Source organism: Saccostrea echinata, unplaced genomic scaffold (genome assembly GCF_033153115.1).
Source record: "Saccostrea echinata isolate AGI-Se365-2 ecotype Australia unplaced genomic scaffold, CSIRO_AGI_Sech_v1 ptg000030l, whole genome shotgun sequence".
NCBI lineage: Eukaryota > Metazoa > Mollusca > Bivalvia > Ostreida > Ostreidae > Saccostrea > Saccostrea echinata.
The window spans coordinates 3,246,020-3,252,019 of record NW_026889779.1 but is presented as its reverse complement, the minus strand read 5'-3'; positions in this window follow the sequence as shown (position 1 = coordinate 3,252,019).

Below are 6,000 nucleotides of genomic sequence, written 5' to 3'. Positions count from 1 at the left end.
GCAGAATGTGAAGAAAAGAGGGGAGAACAGGTATCCCTGTTTTACTCCAGTCTTCAAATTAAACTCCTCTGATAGGTTTGAGCTACATATAACTCTGACACCCCTAGGGGTCATAATTTGAACACACTTGATTTAACAATACTTAAGATTGCTTTTGTATGAATATGACTAATAATGACTTAGTTCTCGAGAAGAAGATTTTAAAGATATATATTCCTACGTAAAACCTTGACCCACTATTGTGGCGTCGCCCTACCCCCGGGGGTCATGATTTGAACAAACTTGTATCTACACTACCTGATGATACTTCTTTATTAATATGACGAATAATGGCCTAGCTGTTCTTGAGAAGAAATTTTTAAAAGATATTTCCTTTATATTCCTATGTAAAACTTTGGCCCCTTGTTGTTTCTGTGCTCAATGTAATAAGGCTTTCACGTAAGTTTCATCTTTTCTTGCCCAGTAGTTCTTGAAAAGAAGATTTTTTTAAAAAGCCACAAAATTTTCACGGATTTTTAATTTTCTCCCCTTGAAGGAGAGTGTGGCACTTCCTGTAAAAAAAAAATTACATCCCTTTTACCAAAGAATGTTTTATGGCAAGTTTGGTTGAAATTGGCCCTGTGGTTCTTGAGAAAAAGATTTATTTAAAATGCCACTAATTTTTCACTGATTCTTAATTATCTCCCCTTGAAAAAGAGCGTGGCGCTTCCTGTGAACAAACTTAAATCCTTTTTACCCAAGGATGTGGCAAGTGTGGTTGAAAATGGTCCAGTGGTTCTTGAGAAGAAGTCAAAAATGTGAAAAGTTTACAGACGACAGAGGGACACCGACACTTTTTGATCAGAAAAGCTCACTTGAGCCTTCGGCTCAGGTGAGCTAAAACCAGTGTTTATACTATTGATTTCAGAAAATATTTGATTTCTGAGCAAATGGTTTTGTTGACAGTAAGAAAGAAATCTAATTCATTACAAATTTTACACAGTCGGCAATCTCTTGGAATATTTTTTGTGTCTATCTCTTTCAATTCTAAAAAAAATGGCCATTTACTCTGAATTTTATAATTACTTGTCTGGTTGTAAAATTATTTTCTAAATAAAACTTGTAAGTATTATTCCATTTTGATTTCAGTTTCTTATTTACTATTAGATACTTTTCATCCAGATATATTTTTCATGAAGTGCCAATTAAATGATACACGAGTAATTGCACGCATTAAGGGGGAAACGTCGTAACTAATGAGGAAGAAGTATTCAAGTGAGAATGGAATTTTTCTTTTCTCTAATTTTGTTCAAACATGCTCAGTAATTAAACCGTACAGGTAACTTAATTTGAACACTGGTAACGTCTGAATAGCCACAATTTTACAGCCAATTTTCCATAACATCTGGGAAAGAAACACCATACCAGATGAGAGGAACCATGGAGTCATCATTAAAGTACCAAAGAAAGGCAACCTAAATGACTGCAACAATTGGCGAGGAATAACACTGCTTTCCATCCCAAGTAAGATCATGGCTAAAATCATCATCAGAAGGATATCCATAGCTGTAGATGTCAAACTGCGTAAAGAACAAGCAGGATTTAGGCCAGGGCGAGGATGTATTGATCAAATATTTACACTAAGAAACATCATTGAACAGTGTACAGAATGGCAACGACAGTTATATATTAATTTTATTGATTTCGAAAAAGCCTTCGACAGCATTCATAGAGACAGTCTCTGGAAAATTGTGCGGTCATATGGCATCCCACAACATCTAATAGATGTCATCAAGAGTTTTTATGTCAACTTCAGATGCAGAGTTGGAAACACCAGCATCGAGTTTGACGTTAAAACAGGAGTCCGTCAAGGCTGTGTAATGTCATCAACACTATTCATCATAGCCATTGACTGGGTCATGAAGAATACAACATCTGACATTCAGAGAGGCATCAGATGGGGTACATTTACAACACTAGAAGACCTGGACTTTGCTGATGATATAGCCTTATTCTCCCACTCCCACTAGCACATTCAAGACAAAACCAGCAGGCTACACAAATATGCAGGAAGCATTGGACTGAAGATAAACACCAAAAAAACAGAGGTCATGACCTTAAATGTAAACAACCCACAAGCGGTCAAAGTGGAAAATCACATCCTTCCATGCACCAACACCTTTACATACTTGGGTAGCAAAGTAACAACAGATGGTGGAGCAGAGACCGACATCAAAGAGAGACTATCCAAGGCAAGAGCAGCTTTTAACAACCTACATACTGTTTGGAGATCAAGTCAGTACACAACAAGAACAAAGCTGAAACTATACAAAAGCTGCATTCTACCTATCCTTTTGTATGGATCAGAGTGTTGGAGGATGACAGAGAGCGACCTAAACAAGCTGCCAACATTTCATACAAAGTCCCTGAGAAGAATCTTAAGAATATTTTGGCCCAATACCATCTCAAATCAAGACCTTCTCAACAGGTGCCAGCAAGAGGACATGGCCACAATCATCATCAGAAGACGCTGGAAATGGCTTGGCCATGTACTTAGAAGGGACTCGGACAGCATCATAAAGACAGCTCTCTTCTGGACACCAGAGGGAAAACGGAAGAGAGGAAGGCCCAAAGTCACTTGGCGGCGGACAGTAGAAGCCGAACTTAAAGAACAAAAGAGAAGCGGGGCACACTCCAAAAGCTAGCCAGTGATAGACAAGGATGGAGAACCCTCGTTACTGCCCTATACGCCAAAGGCGTCACGGGCAGTAAGTAAGTAAGTAACGCCTGATCCAAATCTTTTCAAAAAGAAGTTGTTATGCACTCTGAAATTAGAGACCCGTAGGTATATTGTATTGGTGGTTGGGGAGGGATGGTTTGCAGTAGTTTATAAGACATCTAGCAAGTGTTGTAATTATAGACAAACGTATCAACTTGACTATTTGAGGAAAGGAAAAGTCACCTTCAATCTGATTTGAAGCTCTATCCTCTATCACATACACATTTTCTTTTGGCAAAAATATGTGCGAGGGTCATTGACTTTCACAAAAATAGAGGTATACTAGTACATGTACTGTGAGAGCACTGAGCCCACAAAATGACTAGCCCCGCTCCCATATGAGTATAATGGCAACGTGCATTTTTGGGCAGTATTTAAATGAGATTCTGTGAAAGTTCCGTTGAATTTCATTCATGATCAGGGGTTTTTGAGGAGTTGCGTTAACAAGATTGGTATCCCCTTTATAGAATATAATGGCAAAGTCCATTTAAACCTGAAATATTTGTCCGATCGAAACGTAAAACAGATGAGCCATGCCACTATGTAATAAAGATTTAAATAAATTGCATTCAGTGATGCAAGAGAGTTTGGGGATAAAGGTTGGCTATCCCCTTGTGTAATTGACGGATGTACAGAGAGACACCTCAATCACTATACCCCCAACCCACACGTACACATACACTTTTCAGGTGGGGGTATAAATAAGAACAATTAAATAAGAAGTAAAGAGAGAAAATAAAAGGAAACTCAACTACTTAGTAACCATGCATTGTCCGTTTACAGACAACTGAATATTCAACCAGTAAGCTGATATTAACGAAAGATTTGTCAGGAATTTATATTTTATTTCAAAATACAAAATAAAACAGTAGGATAACAAAGATTTTTAACAATAATAATACACAAGTTTAGCATCATCTGCAACATTCAAGAAGTATTACATGTTGAGTTAGAAGAAATCTTAACAGGGCGCTCAACGCATAGAGTAGCGCTTGTCGCATTTGGCAGAGCCCAGTCTGAATACTTTGGTAGTCCATCAGTCCCTTATGGATTTAGGTGCCAAAGGGGAGTATAAGCACCATTTTTGAGAACAATAATTATTAAGGGAACGAAAGACGCTTTAATGATACAAGTCTGGCATGTAAAGCATTTTAATTTAAATTAACGAGCTGTTCGAAAAACACGGAGGAGCATTCGTCTCTTGATTTTGTCAATGGTTTCTTTATACACAGGCAGACGAATCATCGATACGAGAGGGTTGGCAATAAAATTTGAAAACATAAGAAGGCGTAAAATAGTTACAACCTCATAGAAGAGATTCGGATGGAGGGTTCTGGGAAAGAGTATTTGCAAAGTCATGGCCACGTAAAATGGACCAGAAAATAAAACAAAGACCAGAAGGAAAACTGCCAGAGTCAGGTTCCCCTTCATGGGTCGGTACTTCCGGAGTCGTCGTATCCGGTCTGACATGTGAGGTTCGCCACGTTTTCCTGTAGAGAGCTTGCTACTCGTTGTTGAATTCTTTTTGGTGACACAGAAAAGTTTGGAATGTTGAACTCTTCTAGAAAAGCTGTTGTCTCTGTTCACAACTTCCCCTGATGCTGAAGAAACGCTAGGACTGGCGGAGAGTCCATTGTTGTTGCTTTCACATCTCGTCCAACAAAGACGACTAGAGAGAATTTCACATTTCTTTGCCTGACTTTGATAAGACACAACTAGAGGATTACTGTTTTGGTTAGATATTTGGGAAAGTTTAGGCATCATCAAACTACTTGTTTTTAACTGTGTGGGTTTTAATTCCTCTAAGTAATTATTGGATTTCCGTGGCCAATCGGCTCTTGATAAGTACTTTTTCGGCGACTTTGATTCAGTTTCCTTTTTACACTCCGAAGAAAGGCTACAGAGTGACGAAGACCTTACTTTGACAAAAGACTTTGCCCTGGACCTTGGAGAGCCCTCAACCACATAGATGTTGTGGCTCTGCTTTTGAATCATCTCGGTTTCGCTGGTGCTACTGCTTTTGTTTTTAACAGACATCCTATTTTCCTCCGTTAGCGAAATACGACCGATGAACATTGGTGCAACAGACGTGCTTATTTTCTTCAAACGACGCCAATAGGTAGTTACACTGGAGGTATTGGATGGACGAGAGCTAATGCACGAGTTTCCTCTTGTTAAGGTGCTCCAAGTGTGTCTCTCGCGCCTTTCTACTGCTTTCAGCACTGACAAGGTATTGACGGTCACAAGCAAAAGTAACTGTAACCAAAAGGCAATTGCCATGATTTGCTTCTCGTTGCTGAAAAGATATTGGAAATGCACCCTCCAACTGATAATCCAAAAGGTGTCCTTGATAAGAGACCATTTGTGGGGCAACGTCAAGGCAAAGCTTAGAACAATAACGGACATCCACGTCGCCATGCATGATGTCACAACGAAGGACATGGAGACGGTTTTGTTATGTTTTACTGGGAACCACACGGCGTGGAACTGAATGAAAGAAATCAGAACCAACATGAAGTAGGAAATGTTAATCGACGCAAAGAACACGTACTCAGAAGACACTACCAATCTCTCTCCGACGTGCATATCATGAAGATTTAGATGACGTATCGAACATTGCACTAGTAAGGATATACCTACAAGCAAATCAGCAGAGGAGTAACACAGATGATACAGAAAACGTGGATCCTTTAGGATACATTTACTGTAAATCGTCATTGATATCACTCCGCAGTTTAACAACACGACGAAGAAACCAATGATGTCAGAAAAGACTAATGTATATTGAGCGAAGTTTTCATTCTCAAATGAGTAAATATCACGTGTTGATGTATTGGTATGATTTGAGATACCAATGTAAACGGGAAGATTGGACTTCATTTTTGCGATATTTCTAAAGACTATCCCAATAAAGAAATGTTAATAGTTTTATACTGAAGTTATTATCACATCTGTTATCATTGCGTTGTTGACAGTCAATAGATCGTGGAATTATCACATTTAGCGCCCCATTACCTCTTTAATACAAAATGCATGATAAATTCATCCCAATAAATGTCAATGAAACTACCAAAATAATTTCATTAACCTTTGTTCCTTGGAAAATCCTCATTGGGTTAATTTATCCATGACCCATAAACACATCATAAACGTTATGCTACTAACACACTTAATAAATTTACATTTCTAAATGAATTGAGAGATTTAAAACTGTTTTATATATAAATTTTATCAGTACACAT